We start from the raw sequence: 23,260 nt of genomic DNA on the forward strand, positions 1-23,260 counted from the left end.
CTTGGTGTCCACTGTCAGTCACTGATTTGGTTCAGTGTGTCCTGGCCGTTGCTTCGTTTATTCTTACTGGTGGCTAATCTTACCCCGCTAAGTGCATAACCATAGAATTTCAAGCCCCACATTTTACGTCGTAAATGTGTTGGTGATGTTTAAGTTATAGGTCTGACACTAGGTGGCAGTATTTTTTTCTTAATCAAAAATTACGCAATTAACGTCTGTTAACCGCTAGAGGGCACCTTTGTCTTATTAACTCCAGAGTCGGCGCGAAGTTGGAAGACTAAGATTTACTCAGTTATTTGTTCTGTTAGACTGTTTGTGAGCCTTATAAGCTTAGTAATTGGATTTTAAAAAATCAGTACATTTACGAGTTTTACGGGACTGTTAAGATTATCCTGAAAACTGCAAGTCTAGAACGTTTAATCCACTTCCTGACTTCAGTTTAATCCTGACTTCATCTTTAGTATGCCATCTCTTACTGTAGTACATGTTGGATACAATTAAAATTAATCTGCGTATGGACATTTTCAAACCGACGGTGAAATTTGGCTTTTTTCTTTAAGTGCGGATTTCATTTGAATTTCTGAGCCATAAACAATTAAGAATTCCGATGTAATTAAAAAGGGGGGTTGGGGCGTAATGAATTAGCTTCAAATCGATATTTGAGGCAGGTGGTCTCCCGACCTTACATCTGATACCAGGGCTGAGCAGCTGTACATGCAGACGGTGTGGCCCACCGTCCTGAAATTACTCTCCAAACCCCCCCCAGGAAGGGAAGATAGTGGGTAGTCTCCAATGTTAGTCTATAACGAGGAGCTCGGCATGTCCTGGAGGGAGGGTTTCGTTCAAAGTTATAATATTCTTCATCTGAATGAAACGCGTACACAAGAGATAATCACAGTCGTCATTATGCACGTCCATGCTAATACAGGGTATGTGTATTCCTACGCAAAGCAGTTACTGTATCCTTGATAAACCTAATATTGGACTAGGGGCAAATCGCCGGTCCGCTAGGCTGAGGAGCGCGTAGGACTGCCAGTGCCGGCAGCTCCTCCCTTTGCTATAGTGCAAAAACAACATGGCAGCTTCTATGGACCGTGCGCTGCACTGAAGCCGCGGTAGCAGCAGGTGATGCCTCTCATCGCTACCTTTCGCTTTTGCTAAATCGAATGTCAGCAATTACAGCGACGAGGATGCCAGGTGAGTAGTATGCAGTTAAGGTCTTGCATGATACCAATTTCCCCTTTCACAGGCTAATTCAATTGAGTAATCGTACCTCACAGATCCGACAGCCTGCGACTTTTTGCGATCTCGCAGGAATGCAGGTAACTGTGCTTAATCATTGCTGCTATGTGTCCGCACCATCTAGTCTCCCCTCTTGGCCGACGTCTCGTTCGTAGTGCAAAATGATACATTGATGTTTTCCAATAGCGAGTGTAAAATTGCAGGCGCATTGGTGATGTTTAATTACAAATAAACGCGTCAATAGTCTGTCGGTAGGTGCAACACATTTGCCCGATAGGCGCAGTTTGGCGAGCTGCCTCACATGTTCCATTAAACATGCTGCCGGGCCAATTTGCTTTACGTTTCGCCGGCTACATAATTAACCAAATCGTGTTTGAAAACGTTTTATTAAAAGGTATTTAGACGGCTCTGGCTTTCTTAAACCTCAGCTCTTGTCATCTTAACGTTTTTTTTTGTAGAAATATGAGTCCGGTGCACTATGTCGAATATTCCCAGGGGATAGAGACATTTCTATAGGATTGTTTGTCTTTGCAACCACGTTGGGAATGTCAAACAATATGTAATAGAACGGTATTGTCCGCTTTAAATACCAAAACATGTCTATAACAAAATTAAGACACCATGCACAGCAAGTAATTCTACATCTGTCGGTTGTTTTAAGTCCATTCATTGTGGGTGGCGACGCGTGTTAATGCATGTGTTTTGATTACTTTTAGGAAGACAAACCTCAGTTCAGCCTATACACTGTCGAATATACCTGTTAGCCATTTTATATATGTGTGCATGTACATTATAAGGAGTGTGAGCCAAAAATAAATGCTTTCTATATGAATTACAGAAGCGGCGGCTCGTCACTTAAGTCAGCGACGAAACGTCGTAGGTATAAACCATAAGCGATAGACTTGAGGAAAAAAACATGATTGCCGCAATAACTGAATACATAATAATGCAGTAACATGAAAATATAACGTTTTACCGGTGCGATCCCTCTGTAAGCATCTCATTTTTGGGGCATATGCCTTCGTGAAACCCGGCTTCCACAAACGATTGCTTACGGAAACAGCGGTAGTCAAGGTTATCCGTAATAACATGGTTGCTGTTTTTAAATAGGTGAGGAGAAATGCCAAACTCATTAATTTCACACGTTTTTTTTGATGGCTGGTTGTGAAAACGAGCGAATAGCTTTTAAGCCGTGTGAGAATGTGGCGTGGTACCTGATCCTTCTGCAGATGGACACGCGATGAACTCGGCCCTATAAATTACCTGCCCTTATTTCTAGTGGGCCGGGTAAAACGCATGTTGTGGAGAGGGTGCACTGATCCCTACAGTGGGAGTCAGTCATGGGAGAGGAAAAAATGCATGTGTGCGAGAAGTGGAAAGGCCATCTAATAACGGTTTAATATTATCCCTCCCTTGACTGCCCTCTAAACCATTTCCCTTCCCCTATAGTGTCTCTATTTCATTTAAACATGTAATGAGCGCGATACGGTTCATAACATGTGTCCATTTATTTAATCGGAGGTAAACAGTAGTTTTCAGGAGTGACAGATCTGCCAGCTTGTGTCCCGCCTTTCGGAATGCGCATGTTCACGGCACATTATCCTAATGACGGGGCGCCGCGGCGCCTGGGGGCGGGCATGCAGGCTCACTGCGCCCCGGGTTGCCAGAGGGGCTCCGTGTGACGGGAATGCGGCGCTTTGTCCGACGGGCGCCCGCTGACCGGCCACAGTCCGCACGCCGCTGGGCGCTCAGCCCTCCACCCCCCGGGTACGTGGCCGTCGGTTCGAAAAGAAACAGTGTCGTTCCTGATAGTGTGGCTTTCTTTATATCGTCAGAAATCAGCTCCCTAATGAATGCCTGTTTCGATGGCGGGTGTTCAGTAGCGCACCCCCACCTTCCCGGATTCCCACTTTAGTTATGGGCTGTGAGGAGCTGGCGGTCTTGCAGAGATGTAGGGGCAGTGAGCTGCCACTCAAATCGGGCTGCAACCCCCCTCCAAACCACTGAAGCACATAGCATCAGAAATGACAGCCAGTCACACAGCTCTGAAGGGGGGGGGCATTCGTCAGATAATGAGTCAGACCGTCCTCCCTCTACAATATGATCCAAAATACACGTCCTCTATGTTCTTCATGGCTATTTTCCCCAAGCACTGTATTTTCACTTAGCAATCATACTTTCATTTTGAAAATTCCATCTTTTTCCGCAGACATGTTGCATAATCTGTGTCAAGACCACTGCAATGGTTTCGGATGTGTGAAAACGTCAGCTCGCATTGCAATATTCAGATGTTCGAAACAAGTATCAGAATGCAAATGCTGCAGTTTCTCCCAATGGACTCAGAGAAAAAGCGGAGCGTCAAATCTCTTGCCTGTATAAATAGCAATGCTGATTTTTTTTTTTGTTTTACTCACTACTTAAAAACTGACAGTATAGAAGCGGTGCGTTTTCTTACAACGGCGATAAGACTCCCTTTTTAGCCTAACACTGGTCTCCATTATTAGCCCGTAAAGTACCCGGAACTATGTAAATAAAACGATGTCACCGTTACAGATGACTCAATAAGTGCTTGGAGTGGGTGGGGCTACATTTCGATAGCCTTTGTTTACGAATCAATATGTGGGGGGCGGCTTCCTTGTCCTGTCTGACTAGACATCGGTCACCTAGCAACCTTCCCGCAAAGTTAGTAGGCAGGAAGTGATTCAGAAGTGCCTGCACTGTGAGTGAGAACTTGCCTAAGAGCACCTGCGAAGTTGGACTGGTGCAAAGGATTTGAGGGGATGCCACCCAGCCTGCGATTACGGGTTTGGGCTGGCTGCTGGGATGCTGTTTTCTGAAAGGCATACACCAGTGGCCCTTCGTTGTATTTTAATGCCAAATGGCATTAATGTCATTCAAATAAAAGCACCAAGTGCCTCGCAAGAAGTAGGTTTTTATTTTTGAGAATAATTCAGAGCTTTGGCTTTTCTCTCCTGCCAGATTGGTAGCTATGATGGTTTAGTGGAACATATGAGTCAGTAGGTTGGATTTAGATTTTTTCTCTCTCTCTTCCAATCTCTCCTCTTTCCTCATGAGCACATTTAGAGGTTTAAATTGTCCGATTCAGGACCCAGGTATTCTGCGCGTCATAAGTCTCATGTTTTCGGAATCAAAAGCGAACCACATGCCCTCCCATGGCATTTCGAGAAGCCAGATTTTGGACGGGAGATAGTTGAGAACGTGAGATGGCCGTAGGCAGGACAGGCGCATGCTGGGCTTTGTTTGTGTGACCTGGTTTCCCAGTCTAGGTAGGCCAAGTCAACTGGAAGGGGATTTAAAAAAAAAAAACCTATGTCATCATTCTGCATGGGAGCTGTTTAAGTCCCACTGCATTTGCATGCACACGCTGATGTGTTTAGATAGCACTCCACAGCCCTGGAAACCACAGAGAAGTGCAAACAGTTTGCGAGGGTGAAGCACCATTGTGGCAGTTGGGTGCTCAGGATCTCGCCGTATCCAGCGACATTCCAGAATGACTCACCAGCAGATGTAGACCACAACCTGGCTGCAAACCAGTGAATGTTTACTGGTGGTAAATTGGGGGCTTCCTGTGAAAAATGGCCTGGGAGCAGGTTGTAGGTGGTCCCAGGGGGCTGTAAGGTGATCTCATCTGCGTGCAAATTCTTCCACACAGGTGTGAAGTACTCTGATGCTCCTGCAGAGAGACTTGCTAAGACTTGCGGAGTTTTTTGGTCTGCCGTCCAAGGGGAAGCCCAGTGGCCCCATCCCTCTGTGAAGTTACTGCCGTCAGTTCGGAAATAGATGAAATCGTAGAATGGCGACACCCCTACATGAATGAATACGCTGTCATTCTTATGATAATTCCAGCGGTTTATGTCGTGTGTAATGCTGTTGTTCTTTAAAAAAAGGTTTGTAAAATGAAACACAGATGAGCTCTTAAAATGCGCATATTTTACTTTTTTTTTTTTCCAAAGCTTTCCCACCGTGAATAATTCATTTTCTCCTCACGTTTTGCTTTAATCACCCTTTCATTTTTAAGAAGACTCCTAAGTAAGGAGTTTACTGTTCTTGTTGAGACTTGTGTTTTAAGTGTGTGTGTGTGTGTGTGTGTGTGTGTGTTTCTTCCAAGGGAACTGAAATTAGTCTTATTGTGTACTAATACCCCCCCCCCCCCCCACACACACACACACACACACACACACACACTGCTGTTGATTTAATGTCTGAAAAGGTCTTGATTAAGCTGAGAAAGCTGAACCTTCACTATTTGACACGCCCATTTTTCTGAGTGCGCAGAACTCGTATGGAATTCCATAGGAGCTCCTTTACTTCCACTGGTGAAAGTATTTGAGTGAATTGAAACAGATTTAGCCCATTGCAGCAGGTAATCCACGATGGAGTATACTGCCTGCGCATTGTGTAATGGCTGCACGAATGCTGGGCATCTTCCCAAAAAATCTTTCAAAACATGTTCTCCTCCCTAGCCAAGGACAGTAATACACCCAGGTAATTACTGTATCTCACTGTCAGGCTTCTGCGTTGCCTCTGTTGCCACGGGGACTTGTGCAGGGTTGAACCTTTCCAGTTTTTTTTTCATAACAGTGGTTCTCAGGAGGAGTATTTTCTCACTTTCAGGTGCCGGGGTGACAGTTTTCCATTTTGATTGACAGACAGGATCGAACTGGGAGCGTAATGATTGTCGGGGACTCCTTTGTAGTTTCCGTAGCGTGTGGACAAAGCAATCCATCACCAGGACGTGTCCGGAGCTGTCGAGTGGCTGTCTCTGATCTCGCTGTAGCCCTGAAAGGGCCCTTGGAGCCTTTGGCATGATACCATCCAGTCCTTTGCTCGTGCTGGAGTTCCCACAGACACGGGTGGGTGTGTGTTAATAGAGGCTGCATAGTAATAAACGGTTTAGTTATGCTCATTTTCAGAACTGTTTGACCTCATTGTTCATGGGGCCGATTCACTGGTCTTCCATCTGTGGCCGCTGTTGGATTGTATGGAACGCCAGTCAATGGCGAGTCAAACACACGGTGAACCTGAATGAGCGTCTGCGGGACAAACGTCAGAAAAAGCCGCTGTTTATTTATTAAGAAGAGCGACGCTTTGTTTCTCAGATCCGCTCTTTCCCTCGTTACATATGCAGATGGGTCTTTATAAAGCAGGTCGGGACATGGGCCTTCTGCTGATCCGTGTTTCTGACGTTCCTAGAGGTTCCAGTCGCACTCCGGGGGTGGTCCGTCACCAGTGGCGAGTGACATATCCCATGCAGAAAATCCAAAAGTTCCGCTTGTTCAGCCAGAGCCACTGATAGCACAGTGGCGGTTAGCGGTATCAGTGCAGCCACACTCCTGTTAAATATCTGGAGACCAGACTACGCTTTCTGTTACTTGGGCAGTGGACTCGTCTGTATGACCAGTTTGCATTATCTGCATCTTACTCTTCCCATAAATGATGACTGCTGTAGCTGGTGGTGCTGGTTCGGTGTGTGTGTGTGTGTGGTGACTGGTGAATCTTTCATCTCTGTGTGTATCCATCTTGTATGTTCAAGGATTCAAAAGCTTTATTGTCATTTGTACAAGTACAATGAGATACTTGCTTGCATACCTCCCTGCAGACTTGTGATGAATTATAACTGGCAAATGACAGAATAGTGAAGAAAAACATATATATAGGTGTGATATATACACAACATATGATGCACACCAACTCCTCCATTTCTCCTTTTCACCCTTTATTCTGATCTCTAAGAATTTTCTGGCAGGAATTTTGAAAAAGAAGCGTATACATAAACATGATTGTTGCGCCTACGGAAATGCCCACACACATGCACAAAAAAAGGTTTGAGGGGTTAGGAATTTTTTCAGTGGGTGAGGAGGGGGGCACGGAATGTTGTTCCAAAAATCGCCTACGTTTAGGTAATCTTCTGCAAGCATGTGGAGATCTTGGTGTGAGGAGGGGGGAGGGGGGGTCACTGTTTCTCAGTGGGTTATTGTTAGCGGTTTTTTTTTTTTTGGTCAGTTTGTTTTATTATTTTTTTGCTGAACACTGGCGTTATACTGTAAGCCAGGCGGGAACGCGTAGGAGGGGGCTGAAGATTAATGGCTTCTGTTGTGGGGTTAGGGCTGTTGTGTCTCAGCTTGCGCTGACGTCCCCGGTCCTCCCTGGGGAGGTCTCTCTAACTGGATCAAGGTATTGTTGTTGTGTTGGTGGTGGGGGCTGGGGGGGCATGTTGATGGAATGGCTAACGGAGTGACACAATGTGGTGGGTGATGGCAGTTAAACTTGCCTGTCAAGGGTGGTGTCATCCCCCCCCCCATTGGGATATGGTATCATTCCATCTTGGTAGGAATATTAGGCAAAAAAAAAATCCTTTCCTTACCACCACACACTGTGCACACTCCCCTCGTTCTGCAAATAATGGTTAAGCAATTTTTTTTCTTCCCATTTCCACCGGGTGGAAGATCTGGGAGGTGTCAAACCATGGTCCTGGTAATGGGATGTAACGGCTGAGCGTAACAGCGGAGCTCGAATGGCGCCCTCAATACATTGCTGTTACTGGCTGTGATATAAGTAATGAGCGCTAGGCTAGGCTAGGCTAGGCTAGGCTAGGCTGGGCTTTGGGGGGGGACGTATGAGGAGGGAGTCAAAATAAACAGAGGTGGATTTTCTGTCACACCTGAACCCATTTGCATGTTCCGTGTCTCTTGCAAATGCCGTGCGCATCTTCCCTTCGCATAAAGCCTGAGCTGTGGTAGGAGCAACGGAGAGACGGTAGCCAGCAGTCACTGGGTCTTACCAAAGGGACGGCGGTGAGGGTTTGGATTCCCCATGTCGCTGTCACAAGCAGGAACGGAAGACCTCATCTTGCTCATCTCTGATTCCTGTCCGTCTCTGTCCAGTCGTTACAGTTTTGATTGTTCTCCTGTTTTTGCCTGAAATAATCATTTTGAAACTTAGGGAAAAATGTACATCATTTGCATATATATTTTTTAAAGAAGATACATCTACTACCCACTTTTAATACCGCGGTCCATCATGGTGGGTGCTGGCTGTTTTATTGCCTTTGGCGCATAATCCACTGAAATTCTTGTGTGCATCCTTCACTGACACTAAAAACTGCGACAACAAACAAATAATAAGATCGCATGTGTAACAGACGCAGGTAGAGTCTGGGAATCAGGCCTCAAAGTGTCGGATTGTGGCAGCAGAAATAATTTTAGTGCATAATTAGCATTTTAGGAGCCTAATTGCCTGGCGGTAAAAATCGTCCCTAAATCTCGTGGTCAGAAGACTTGAGATCCTGCACCATCTGCCAGAAGGGTGGAATGGAGGAAGGAGGCTGCTTCGGGTGAGTGGTGTCCTTGTATGATGCTATCTGCCTTTAAGGCAGGGTCTGGTGTGCGTGTCATGGACTGCAGGGAGTGGCTATAAGGTAGGGCTCCATCTGGCTGCAGATTTAGCCTCTTAACTCTGAATCTAGACCTATTTACTTATTGCACATCCTGCTTTCCATTCCAAAGCTCCATGCGAAATTTGCACAGTCTTTCCCCCACGAATCAGATCATGTCTCTCCTCGTCTGTGCCTTAACATCCATAACTTGAAATGTCATGCCCATATGTTCCAGTGTTTATATTCTGTTCACATTTTCGCTATGACCAACGAGAACGATATGTTCTTCACTTTATGACTCCACGCACCATTTATCTGAAGCTGACAATAATGCTCTGACTTTTTTTTTTTGACTTTGCCCGGGTTGCCAGTGCATTATATTACAGAATCATATTACCGAATAGAGGTGCGTAATAGCATAAAATGACTAAATAATTGGAATAGATGTCTTTCTCGCTTTTTGTTTAACCAGACGCATAAAAAAGGCCGTGAGAACGGCGTCATGGCCCCGCAGAGGTCCTGTCAGCTCAGCTAACGCCCCCATGGTTTATTTCCCACAGTGAGATCGAGGAGAATAAAATTCTGGATTCAGTGGCATCGCTAGCAGAGATAATGAAGCCACGTGGTATTCTACATCACTCTTCCCCCCCCCCCCCCCCCCCCTCAGCCAAAAGCGTGTGTTTGTTCACAACCGACCATTTGAGGCTTTGCCTCCATTTCCCGCCGCTTAAAGGGAGCTTCCGACAGGTGACCCTTCCGGAGTCGGGGAGTGATCAGATTGAAGCGCCTCGCTTGACTTTGCTTAGCCAGGCCTTGCAGAGACTCGCTTGCGTGACGCCATCTGATGTAAGTCAGCTGTAAGCCAGGGGGATTTGCACCGGCGGTCACAGCCTGTCAGCAAACACTTGAGACATTCTCTGAGTGGCTGTTCGTGGACTGGAAAACGTCTGGCGTGGCGCCATTACGGTCAACACATCGAGTGCCGCTACTCTGATCGCTGGCCTCCCAAAATAGCCGACTCGGGCTGTCCGGTGCTGATTGGAAGTGCCCGTCTGGCATCTCATGCCCTCGTGTATCACCTCTTGCTCTCACTTTCCATTCATGTTCACAGGCGACTTGAGATTCTCAAGTGCTGGGAGTCAGTTTCCTGGAAGACACATATATATATATATATAAAAACCCAATCTGCCTGTGTCTTATCGCTAAGACCTTTAGTCGTTTACACAGCTGCCTGTCTCGTGTTAAACCAGTCGTTCCAAACGACGTAACAAATATGGCTGAAACAGGTCCTTTTTTAAATTTTTTTTTTATTTATTTGGCCTGATATGGCTGGTTTAACGGGGGTTCCCCGACTTGCAGGAACTGGCACAATGGACTTGAGCGTGTTTGGCCGTATCGCGGTGATCTGTTGCATATGTTTTTCGGTAACACGTGTCCTCAACGTTATCGCGGGGATGTGGTCCACACACTTGGCTACGCAGTGAAGCTCACTTGGGCGATGTCTTCCCCACTTCCATGCCAAACACTGTGCCCCCCACAGTGACAGGACCCCACAGCCCGATTTCCAGCATTCTACCCAGCAAGATGAGCCCAGATTGTCCTGCCCAGGCTTGGGTCTTGCGTATTCAACAGCCCGTCTGCTGTGTCAGGGTGGGCTGCCAGTACAGCCTTGTTGGTGGGGGGGAATCGCCTTCCCCATCAGGAACAAGGAAGGCTTGTTTTCTGTCTCAGAGCTGCAGGATGGACAAGGACAGAGCATGTCTGTACAGTTAAAAAATGTCTCCCCACACAGAGAATCTTATTATACACTAAGTTTTGTTCGTTGTTTAATAAATATGCGTGAATTAACTGAGAGCTGCTTAGTCTGGTTCACGTCCGCTGCTCATCTCAGGCTGCAGGATGAATATGGGACAATATGCGGCATTCTGCTGCACTCACACGTGCTCCGACAGGCTTAAGGTCTGTGCAGCCAGAACCGGTGGAGTCTCCCAGACTCAACTGGGGCTTAACATGTCCCACAGTCTGTGGCGGTGAATTGAAGTCTGAGTGAACCGTAGGAGTGTAATGACATACCAGCGCTGAACGATTTACAGTTTTTCCGCAATTAGCTCAGAGTGTCTCTGTAAAATCGAAATGAACACTAACCGTTATGTCCGTCCCTCCATTTTCCGAGAGCCAGATATCAAGGTTTGCTGGAAGGCGGCCCAGAAAGACTGCTCCTCCGGGAATTGTACTCTGTGCACGTTAATTGACAATTAAAGCTCCGATTATTCCAAAAGAAAGCTTCCTTCCCTTGTGTTTTGCAGGTGCATTGCAGTTTAGATAGATGTTATTTCAACTGGTTATAAATCCCAGTTTTGGTGATGCTGGGTGCATCTGGGAGACTGAGGCAAGCTGAATCCATGCATTGCATGGTCTTGAAGACACCGTTTGTGTATCTTGTGTCTCCGGACAGATTATTTAATCTGAATTCTCAGGTGAGAATCCCGTGTAACTCGAAATTCTGGACCCATTGACAAAATATCACCTTGGGCCCCCCTATACATTTTTACAGGTAATTTTGTATGAAACTTTATGAATTCAAGGCCCCCTGTAAAGTGCCGTGCCCCCAAAATCTTCCAGGGTATCCAGGCTCCTATTGTGCCCCAGTAGCATCTGTTTGCTAGACATGCTGAAGACTGGATGCCTCAGATACAGGCCAATTTCACTGCTGTCCCCTAGGGTTGGGGGCGGGGCTTTACGCACGGGCCCTTTATGGAGTCGTCACAAGCGTTCCCACATGCTCGGTGTGGATGGGGGACAGAGTGCTCCGTGACAATCACAAGATCCTGGGCTGTCAGAACTCCGCAGTGCCCCCTACAAGTAGGGCAGGGTAATGCAACAAGAGAGTTTCTCTGCCTGGAGTAAAAGGTGACCCTACCTTATAAGTGAATGTAGTTTAGAGCAGAGTAGGAGAGCAGATTTTACAGGGTCATGGGGAGGGGTGGATGCAAACTCCTGTCCACTTCACAGCATTCGATTTAAATAAGTGTGTTTCTCTTTTCCCGTGTCCCTGAGCAGGACACCGTTCTCACCACAGTCTTACCACAATTCGTGATACTTCATTGACCTGTAAACTCTTATGTTGCTTGAAATGTACCCATTTTTGTGAGTCAGCATTCTGGGAAGGGACTATGGAGACGGTCGAAGACTCGTCAGCATTTTTTGCCACGTGTACGTTTTGCATGCTAATTGCGATCTCCCCGTGGGCCGTGAGATGCTCTGCATTCGCCATTCTCACCTCGGATGGCCAGCGCCGCGTTTAATCTGCTCCCCCCCCCCCCTTCCAGGCCTTTGATGTCAGTCGTGGGCGGCGCTCAGGCGGATCTCAGCGGCTCTCCGCTAATTATCCCGACCGCGGCTGCGACGCCGGTACCCCTGCGCCCGCACGGCACCCAGCAAGAGCGGGATCGTGTTCTGGTACCTCTGCTCGGGTTGCCTCAGATTGCGCCATTTCCTAAGCTGGGGTTTGTGATGACACCCCCTGGCAGCCAATGTCCACCATGTTACTGGGCTCATTCACCTCCGGTCGCACCAAAGCGCCCATTTTACCGCAGTGACGTCGACCCTTTTAAATTTCCATATATTAAAAATAAATTCTAACCTGAGATGGAATCTTTCCCTCTGCACTCCGCCTGAGGTTTTTTTTTTCTCATTGTCATATCGCTCTCTTCATCTGCTTGTCGTTTTTCTCCTTCCTTTCTTTTCTTGGCTGTCGTAATCATGTCCGTAAGGAGGAAAAGTGTGTTGCTCCGCAATCCATGAAGAATAAATACACCCCCCCCCCATTTCGTAAATCTTCCTTAATTGGCTGAGATGTTTTTCCTCCTGATAACACCTTTTTAATTATTATTATTTTTTTCTTCCCGATGTTCATCTGTGTCCACGCCGGCATGGGGGTAAAGAGAGCTGTCACTGTTTAAAAAAATAAAGACTTTGCCCCCCACCCCCACCTACACCCCCTTAATTTGTCTTTCTCTGGAAGCTGTAATTGAACATCTGTGATTATTAATCGCTCTTAGCAGAGACTTAAGTGACAGTGTGGTCTGATGGAGATGAACAGCTTAGATTAGCAGCTGCAGGGATATGCATGAATGGCTCATATTTTTCTACCCATCATGCCCAGCAATGTGCCCGTCGCCAGTGTAGCTGTTCGACAGGGCACTGGGTCACCTCTGGCCAGGAGTCGCCGCGCATTTGGTTCAGCTTCTAAATGTCATCATTCTCCGTATTTTTGTCGTCTGATTCTGTTTTTTGTATCTCTGTTCTCCCCCATTGAGTGAGGGGGTGGGGTTTGGTGGGGGGGGGGCATTGCCTCTTTGGCAGACATGTTCAAGAATTAACTCGCCGGTCCCAAAATAGCCACGAGCAAAGTTGGGATGTGACCTTGGAGCGTCTGACCGGCGCACATCAGCACAGAAACGTCGGTGCACTTCCTGTCTGCGTGGGGGTGGGTGGGGGGGGGGGAAGGAGGGTGCTAATGGGGAATTTAATGGCTCACGACAAGGAGTTCAGGTTCATTTTTATTAACAACAGACAGTGGCATTATTGTCTGTGGTGTTGATGTTTTTATAATATTAATTTTCCAGGAGCAGCTGGTAACAGCTCTGGTAGGTTTGCTGTAGTAAGAGGTGATGTTTGGATGTTGGGGGGGGTGGGATTGGTAGGTAATAAGCAAGTAACCATACTGTTTGAGGCCTTTGTCCTACTGTCCTGGTCATGCAGGGAGGGAGTCGTTAAGCCAATCAGTAGATGGGGGAGGGGCTTTGGCCCAGGCATTCTCGTGGCCTGGGCTCCGCCCCACACACACACACACACACACACACACAGAGTCCCCATGAACCTAATGTCTGTGGTGTGTGTATCTCTATGAGGCTGCTCCCATTCCACATGCGCACGCAGCCGTGACCCCCATGCGGCGGATGCGTTGGAGCGTCACACCCAACGCTGCGGCGTCGCTTCCACCAGCTCCGGGTGCTTTGGCACCGCGTGGTTGCGGGGAGGAATGTTTCCGTGGGAACGGCAAGTCTTAAAAAGCCGCGCTCGTTCTGTGTCTGCCACGGTGACGGCAATCGCGCCTCGCATGATAGCCTGTCAAGGCGGGGGTGGCTATTGCGACCCGAGGGAATGAGGGGATCTCACGACGCTCCATGGACCAGGAACAGGGGGACGAGCGGGGGAGCGTCACCCCGAAATGATCCGGGTCGCCATATAATGCCTGCCGGCAGAGCCAAAGAAGCGACCTTACTGTAACGCCGTGAGTAACAATCAGTAAGAACATTGGCACCCGGCGGACACCCCCTCAGTGTACCTGTTAACTGCGCAACTGTGTTTGCGGGCCAGTGAATGTGCGAAAGGCAGTTGGCTGGGGCCGCTCGGACTGCCGGCACTCCGCCCACACGGGCTTTGTCCCGGCGCAGCGTCTGTCTGCCTGCTCTGGTGCCGTGACGTTCCCGGTCACCGTTCGAATAAACATTATTATCCTGTAGTTGCCGCCACTGTACCTGCAACCCTGTGGTCATTTGCACAGAAGCACCGATCTGCAGTTGTCCCCTCTAGGCCAGGGCTATTGTAATTCAAACGTCACCCCTCCATGGGGGGGGGGGGGGGTTGGCCTCTGCTCTTTTGTCTTCTCTGACAGCCTGGAATGCTGCCCTGAGCCTTGGGCACAAAGGTGTGCCACTGTCCCATTGTTTGTCTTGTGGGAGGGGGCCAGCATGCCCCCACCATTCAGACCCCCCCCCCCCCATCTGTGCTTTGACACTCCTAGCTTTCTTAAGGTTGTTTAATTATTTAATGAAATAAAAATTAAATGGAAAAATTAAATGATGGTTTATTTTCCATCAGCACAAGCTGATAGATAGATAGATAGACAAGTACAGATAGATTGGAAAGCTGCCTTTCATCGCTGCTATCCCATCATGCTCGGCTTTCACACACATGCATAAACACACGTGAGAATGAAACCTGGGCTCCTTTTTGATATTTGTATAGAAAGGTTACATTCGAAAATACATACAGAGATCTGTGCTTCACTGGTGCCCAAACACTTCCTCGTTGAGGACTCGAACCTGCGACCTAATTGATGTAAATCACATCCCTTAACATCGGTGCTTCCTGTTTCACTTCTGTCTTGAGTTTTTCCTTCTTGGTTTGCATTCATGGCCTATAAGGAGCATCGAGCAAACGCAGGAATGCCAGGATTCAAGGCTCGGGTGCAAACGACTGAAGTTTTAAACCAGGCTTGTCTGGTGGCCGTCGCTGTTCGGTTGGGCTGCCCCCCCCCCCTCCCCCGATGGTCCCTGTTTTGTGGGTGGTGCTGGCAGAGCACCCCCCTCCCACAGGCAACAGTACATTCAGTGGAGGTGCGATCTCAGCAGCCCCCTCCACATCAACGCCCACGCAGGGTCCTCCTCTCCATTCTTCAGACGCCAGAGAAAGACTCCCCCTCTTCCGGTGGGTTACATGAGTCCCGAAAACAATCAACCAACCACACCTGTGCTCATCAGCTATGACGTCCGCTATGGCGTCGTCACCATGGCAACGGCGGAACCCCGATGCGGCAAGGTTCTATTTTGGAATGCAGTGGGGGCAGTGGAGGGGAGCGATGCGCGCCACACGGCGGGGGAGGCTCCGCCGACGCCTTGGCGACCCGCGCGTTTCGCGGCCCAGACGGAGCGCGGTGACTCGCGGTGTCCCCTCACCGCCGCGTTTTTGTTTTCATAAGCGCTGAGTCACGCGGGGCGATTGATCCATTTTCCCACGCTCTGCCCCTGACCAGTATGGAAGCCAGGCGGTGATGTCATCCGTGCTCTCGCGGCTATCCATGACATGTTTCCCGCATTAACGTGAGGAAGCCAAGAGCTGTTCACATACGTGTGCGAGTGAGCATATCATGGGATTGTGTGCAGGCAATTAAAACAGAGACGGGGGATCTCTCTGGGTTAGATGGAGGAAGGGGAGGGGAGAGAGAGAGAGAGAGAGAGAGAGAGAGAAGCTACACTCACACTGGCAGTCAGTTGTCAGTCTGGGGGAGGAGAAAATAGCGAGAGAGAGGGAGGGTAAAGTTGGAGTGTGTGTATGGGAGAGAGAGAGCAGGAAGGAGGGGAAGGGAGAGAGAGATACAAGCTCATACATCTCTCTCCCTCTCAGTCGGCAGACTCATCCTCACACGCAGGACTCGGTTCACTGTGTTGTGAGTACGGTGTTGGGAATGACCCTGCAAGCAGAGTGAAGTCGTCCTGTTAGCCAGTGTGGGATTTCGGCAAGCCGTCCGATGGGAGCGAGAGCGCCGGCAGGCTAGTCGCTGAGTAGGTGAGGCATTGTCGGCATCTGTGTGTGTGTGCAGTCCCGTGCCCTGCTGTCTTATCGCCAGTGTGTGTGTGTGTTTATCTCTGCCTTATCTTCAGTTTTGTGTGTGTGTGTATTTTGTGGGGGGGGGGGTCGCAGCTTTGGTTGTCTGAGACAAATGGCATGGTGGTCAAATCCCCCCCCCCCCCACCAACTCCAGAAGGTGGTGTTAAGATATAAGAAGATATGGGCTTTCTGCGTCTGCCCAGAATGGAACACAGCGGAATATTCTCCGGTCGGGCTGACTGACTGTGGTCTCTGCTGTAACCCCAGCCGTACGAACTTTGCACCAGCGAGGCTTGTGGGCTGCTGTTAGGTAGAAATGTGCGGAGCGTGTATTGTTTTGGTGGCTGCAGCTGTGTGTGCACGTGCGTGTGTGTGTGTGCGTGTGTGTGTGTGCGTGTGTGCGTGTGTGTGTGTGTGTGTGCGTGCTGTAAGTCACTGTAGGGGTCTGCTCTGCATGACAGACAACAGCAGCCTGCCTCCATGTGCATCGTTATAATGACAATGCAGAAGAAGTGGTTGTATTGTGAATTGGGAGGGGTGAAATGCAAATGGGGGTAGATGGTAAAAGTAGCGAGGATTCTCCTAGCCTGGGGGGGGGGGGGGGTATGGGGAATGTGGGGCTATGGGGGGGGGGGGGGGGTTGTGCTGTAAAGAAGGAGGGAGAGATGGGAGTCTTGCAACGACTCCAGAAAATGCCCGGCCAGATTTAGGCTCCTCAGGTCAGGAGGTCGCGGTGTCGCTCAGGGCTGTTGGGGGGTGGGTGGGGGGGTCAGCTGTGCTAGCCATGCAAGGAGCACAGACATTGCCTCAGGAGTGGGGAAAAGCCCCCCCCCCCCCACCACCACCGCACACATTCTCACGCACACTCTTCTTAGCCCACAAGCAGAGACTCTTTGCAGTGTATTTGCTCTGATCTGCTGCCCTGCTTCCTGCTCATCCCCGAACCTTGTGAAAACACAAGTGCACGTTTGTGTGGCGCCTTTACGCCACGGTCCCGCCAGGTGCGGACACCTAGGCTGGCCCCCTTTGTAGACCCCCCACCACCACCTGTCTTTTGAGGGGGAAAATCGGGGCAAGTAAACATTTTCCTGGGAACTGTAGCTCCGTGGGACGTCTCGGGCCATTGTTTGACCGGGAAACGGGGCGTGTTTATGGTCACGCTTGGTGGTGAGGCTCGCCTGTCCGTCCGTCCGGGCCGTTTTAACTCCGTGTAACACGATCCGATATCAAGCCCCTGACCTGAGTACTGCCTCTGCTGGCGATTCCTGCTCCACGCGACCAATCTGTTGGGCTGATGCCAGCGAGCAAGTAATGTAAGGAGTATTTTAGCGGCAGGATCTGGTCGATTTTTTTTATTTTTTTTTGCCCCCTCCCCCTCTAGGTGAGGAGGGGGCTGAATTTAACTGAACAGAAATGGGTCCTGGCAGAGCCAGGGCTTGACAGTGAGGGGACAGGTGATTCGGAACCTGGGGGGTTGCGCTTTGTAACCCACTTCGGTGAATCTCTCATGTGTGGCTGCCCCCCCCGCTCACAGTCACACACACTAACTCACCCACACATGCACGTACAGGCATCCACAAATTTGACAAAATGACATTCCTGTTGTTTCCTAAGTCCTGCTGGAGGCAGGGTTGTAGTATGCTGGCTCATGGGTGTGTACTGATGATGCGGGAGTTGGAGTTTAGTAGGGTTGTGTGGGGGCCGCTCCTATCAAGGTAAGGTCTTAAATTGCTGCAGTAAAAATAGCCGTTTATTTGCTTAGCTGACACTTTTGTCCAAAGCGACATACAAGTGAATATCAGAAAGCAGGATCAGCTGGAATCTCTGCAGCAGCTGGGATTAAGGACCTTGTCGACAACGGGATTTCAATCCATGACCTACCGGATGGCTAAACTTCCAGCTACACCTGGCCGGAGGAGAGGCACTGCAAGTTCTTGATCATTCCGCTGCTTCAACCGGTTCTTATCGTGAACAGTTAAGAGTGGGTCCCAGACGCATAGATACTAAAAGCTACTTTGTCAAAGAATGTTTTGGAGAAGTCCAGCCACTTTACTGAGGCAGGGGCCTGGGGGAGATTGGGCACCAAGAGGATTGTGGGAGAGAGAGGGAGGAAAGCTGGAGTTTCTACTTTTTCTCCTCCCCTTTTGATTAATGATTAATGTGTGCCTTGTCTCTGACTGCCCCCCCACACCCCCCCGCTGCCTCACCCATGCTAATTGGCTGGAGGGGTCCCCCACGCAGGCCCATTCAGCTTCACTGGTCTCCAAGTTTGAACTTTGGCCTGTGCTGCTGTGGGGTCAGGTGACACTTAGCTTCCTGCGCCGGGAAAGGTGGTGCAATCCGGTGTGTGTGTGTGTGTGTGTGTGTGTGCGCGCGCGTGTGTGTGTGTGTGCGTGCGTGTGTGTGCGTGTGTGCGTGTTTCATACTTAGGGATAAGTGCAAAAACCATTAGATTGGTATCAGCTTACCTGGGTTTTGTTTTCAGTTACCCAGAATAATCATTTGGTGTGAGCTGTGATTCACCAGGAAGTTCCCCGGAAGATGGAGACGCAGATGCGTGTTTGTGTCTGTGGGTGTGTCCGTACGTACGTATGCTTGGGTGTGAATTGACGAAACTGTGCCATCAGCATTGCTCTTCTGCCGCTTTTGTGAGGTTATTTTCTGACTTGTGACTGGGTTCTCCATGGCGACGTCGCGGAACGGCGACGCCGCAGGGTCCTTGGGCGCTGACCCTGCACGTAGTTTCTGTGACTCGGGCAGATTCTAGAGGGTTCCTCAGCTGAGTGGGTGGGTTGAAAGTTAAAAGAAGACGTCTGATCAGCTGACTAAAGGTTAATCCAACAGCTGTACACTGTCTCTGTTATTCCTACACGCATGTACTGACACACACATCCAGAATTACTGTCTCTGTCATATTCATACATGGTTATGCAATTTGTCTTCTTGTGCCATTCACACGCAGACACACACACACACACACTGACACACACACATGCCGTTGCCGCGGTGACGGCCCGTATGGCTATCGCAGCCCGAGCCACCGATTGTGATCTAGGTCTCCCTAGGAGTGCAGGCCAGCTTTGTGAAACCATGCATGGCTGCTGATCCCCCCCCCCTCACCCCCCGTGCAGGGAGCTGCGGGTCTCGGGAGCAGGCTGGGGAGCTAGGGAGGCGGGGTCAGAGAAGTGTTTTTCTAGGACGTGGGGGGGCATTTCTCACTTGGTTTGTGTAAACCAAAACAAAAACACCTGGTGCAGAAGGACAGCCACAGCCCCCCCAATAGATTGACATGCCGGTATCTGAAAACCGAGGAAGTGTAGCAGACAGAGAGCTTGTCACTTCCCCCACTTGTAACTGTCCCCCCCCCCCTCCAGTCCTGAACCTCTACGCCACAGACCCGCCTCGTGTACGGATGGGCTGGGTCCATGTCAGCTAAAGGTCAGCAATGGGGCGCAGTTACCATGCAGATCTGACGCTCATGGGGGAACAGGAAGCAGAGCTGATTTATGCTTTTTATCTGAACCTGGTTACTTCTCCTCATACCGAAGGTGTGGTTGCATATCTCTGATATCTGTCAGAGGGAAAAGTCAATTGTCTGTTTTTTCTTTTTTTATTGTATCATTTTTTCCTCCCTCCTTGTCCAGCATCTCTCTGGCTGGGCGGAAACTCTACACTTGGGAGTTGTGTGTTTGCAGGTGAAAGTGCCCCCGAGAGGCCCTGTGTTCGTAGGTACGGCTCTCAGCGGAGGTCACATGTCTGATTGGGGGGATGTTCCTGTGTCCCTGTGGGCCGGGCACCCGGAACCTGAGTCTCCTCCTGAAGAGGATTAGTGACAGTCGGGGCCTGTTTGTGACGCTGGTGTGCGCACGCGCACTTCCTCGGCAGTTACCCTGGGGCTCTGTTATGAAAGCGCGTAGCATTGTCCTTCATGTCCTTGCAGCTGCTTCTGCTCCGTTGCCGTGTGTCATTGGGAAACACGGCCCAGAGGCGTCTGACGGGGAGAGACAGAAACCTCGAGGCGTTCCGCTCCATTCCGCTCCATTCCTGCCTCCCAGTGCGACCATTGTCGCTACTTGTCCTTGGGCGTTCCTCTCCAGATTCACGGGAACGGGTCCTGCAAGAGGTAGAGAGGGCGGAGACACGTACGAAGGAGAGAAGACAGATCTGCTGGCCTGATTTTTTTTGTTGCTGCTGTTGTTGTTGTTGTTGTTTTTTTGTCTGCACTGCAGAAAGGAGGATTTAATAGGGGTGCTGGGGGGGGGTTTGTGGGCGGGGTCAGAAGGGTTCGAGTGGGTGATTAACGATCTGGGAATCTCTTGAAGTGGCTGCGGACTTGCGGCCAGTTGCCCATCCCAACCAGCCTGTAAGTGTTTTGTTTTGTTTCTGAGACGTCTCCTTATCTCTCTCTCCGAAAAAACAAGGAACGCAGATGCCATCTTCTTCCTCATCTTCTTTAGCCATCTGCATTGTTTTCTTTTTCCAGGAGACACACTTTGCTTTGAGGGGCCTGTTTGTTGACCCAGGTGTTGAGATACCTCCCCTAACCACCACACAGACACACGCACGCACATCCAAGTGCCACTTCTCTGCTGGGGCTGGTCCCATTTGTCCAGAGGCGGGAAGCACCCTCCTGTCATGCCCTTGAGGCTCTGCTGTGTCCGCAGCTGCTGATTCAGGTCCTGCTGTTGTACCCTTTAGGAAGATATTTGACCTGAACTGCTCCTGTAGAACAGCCAGCTGTATAAATATAATGAAAATAACAATGAAATAAGCGCTGGACGTGCGTTATGTGTACACGACTACATAATGCACAAATATAAACACATAGTGTGATGTAATAACATTGTGGCTACCAGTCTTTTCCAGTCATTGCCTGCATGGCTTTGCCCTGTAACTGGGATCTTCAGACCGGTAAGCTGATGATGGAGGGGTTGGAGGGTTGGGGGTGGCCGGTAATTTCCTGCATTTCGTCTCCTGTCCCGGCCTGCAGAGTAACCGCACACCTCATCAAACAAGTGCTTCTGACCTTCCCACAATTAGAGGGCCCACTGGCCCCCGCCTACATAGAGCCTTTTGTTCTACCATGTCATGGGGGGGGGCAGAAAAATGACCCCCCTCCCCCCCTTGAAAGGGGGTGGTGATTTGGCTCCGACCTCATCCAGGATCCACCTGTGAACCCCCCCCCCGGGACCCTGGCCAGGACAGACATCCCCAGATGCAGCCAAACACCACATTGTTTATTACGTCGTATATATGTGCTGTTAGTCAGACGTAGACAAAAGATTTCTGTTTGTGCAGACGAGCATTTTATTGACGACTTCGGCAGGAAATCCTACCTGGGGGGTCTGGTCGCAAGTCTGAGGAGTGGTGGTCAGCTCTTAGGGAATCTGCCCGTTTGCCTCAGAGTCACTGAGGTCCTGCATGAAGGCTGATGCAGAAACGTCCCTCGCGATTAAAAATTCAAGTTTAGTGATTTAACGAATTAGGAAAGACTCTGCTTTACAGGTTCAAATGGGATCAAGCTAAAAATAGGGCTGGGGGGGAAGCCTTTGGGGAGGGGGTGGATTTGAGAGAAATTCACTTGGCCCGTTTCGCAGTTAGAGAAACTTAAAAAAGGCCCCTCGTGCTTGGGGGGGGGGGGGACACGGCATGCAGTAACTTCTTCAAATACAGCAAGGCTGGGTCACAGAGACTGCAATAAGATAAAAGACAGGACTTTAAGGGGGGAGGGTCTCCCAGCCAGTGACGCTTGGGGTTGGCAGGGAGGGGGGAGGGGGGGGGTTCTCAGTGACCTGGTTCTGCAGGGCTCTGCTGCAGTCTGTCTATGAGGGGGGGCTCCTCTCCAGACAACAGCAGCAGGGGGCATAGCGGTTAATGATGCGGGCTGGAAAACCCCAGAAGACGACCAGGGGCTGTCTGACGTATGACCTTTTAGGAGGTTAAATCAACCAAGTTCTTTAGTTCTGTAGTTTAACATAAACAAGGACATAAATGTCACTTCGGACAAAAGTGTCAGCACAATAAATATTTCAGACTTGCCTTGTTTGTGTAGATATTTCCAAGGGGGGGGGGCTTTTCTGAGGAAGCATATGATCAGTGACTAGAAGCCAATCTCGACATTCCACATTTCCTTCCCTTTCCAGGTAAATTGGTCAATGGTCCCACATGTAGCGTGTTGCCTATCACAGCGATCGTGTGGGTAGGGCCCGTGTGTCACTGGAAGGCTGTGATGCCAGTCACGGGAGTGGCGAGGCATATTTCCCTTTGTGTTTGTGTTTTTGTTTCTTATGCTCGATTTGTTTTGTTATTGCTGTGCCGGATGTCGTTCACCTTATTTGGGAGAGGAGCTTCATCTACAGATCAGAGCAGGTAAAGTCTGTGGCACGCAGGGGAATCGTCAGTAGTCGCTCTGTGGACGTCGCTTCTGGCGGGCCGGCTTCAGGTTACGATCGGGCCACCCGCACACCCACGTGTAACCGCACACGCTGCCGGAATCCCACTGAAGCATGCCAGAAAAGGGGCAGACCCTCAGGGCACGGAGGGGGGGTGTGTGGGGGCTGCTCCGGAATTCCTGGAGCTGACCCGGTAGGGGGTGGTCACTCGCTCACCGGGACATGGGGAAGAGTTCGTCGGCTGACTCAGCTGACCTTTCCGCCACTTTTCTTTTTTTCTCTCTGGAAGTTTCCGCCGCCGATTCAAGATTCCAGATTTTTATTTGTCACGTGCATGAATGTAGTGGGCGGTACATCAGCAGGGACTGCTGCTGCTCCAGACTGTGCAACATACAAGGTAGATGGATAGCAAAAAAAAATATTATTGGTAATATAAGTTACCGAAAAATAAAAATATATAGTAAAGATAAAAAGTTTTCTGAAAATATTTGAGGTAAGTGCAGGTTGCGGCAGAAGCTTCTCCCCAGTCTCTCAGTTCTGGCCATAAGGCTCCAGAGAGGCCTACCTGAGAACAGCCACTGGAGCAGCTGAAGCCTATTTCACTTGGGGGAGTTGATGATCCTAGTGGCCTGGGGGCAGAAGCTTCTCCCCAGCCTCTCAGTTCTGGCCATAAGGCTCCAGAGAGGCCAACCTGAGAACAGCCACTGGAGCAGTTTTTGGCACATGTGCTGAGTGACTTTGATTATACTAAACACCCTGGTGGATGTACATTGCTGGATGTAGGTGTCCTGCAGGGTGGGCAGTTTTGTCCTGGTAATTCACTCAGCACGCCGTA

General features: G+C 49.6%; 1 protein-coding gene across 3 annotated transcripts in view; it reads left to right on the top strand.

The window, feature by feature from the left end:
- Positions 1–678: 678 nt before the first annotated feature.
- The window catches only part of tiam1a (TIAM Rac1 associated GEF 1a), a 59,894-nt gene continuing 37,312 nt past the window's right edge, over positions 679–23,260 (top strand). The window contains exon 1 of one of the 3 annotated variants that reach the window (XM_023805231.2): positions 679–1,322. The gene's annotated coding sequence lies outside the window, so the exon portion shown is untranslated. Of the gene's footprint in view, positions 1,323–15,718; positions 15,992–23,260 lie in introns of those variants that run through there. The other 2 variants (XM_023805232.2, XM_023805230.2) reach the window with 2 other exon arrangements.

Source organism: Paramormyrops kingsleyae, chromosome 18, assembly GCF_048594095.1.
Source record: "Paramormyrops kingsleyae isolate MSU_618 chromosome 18, PKINGS_0.4, whole genome shotgun sequence".
Taxonomy (NCBI): Eukaryota; Metazoa; Chordata; class Actinopteri; order Osteoglossiformes; family Mormyridae; genus Paramormyrops; species Paramormyrops kingsleyae.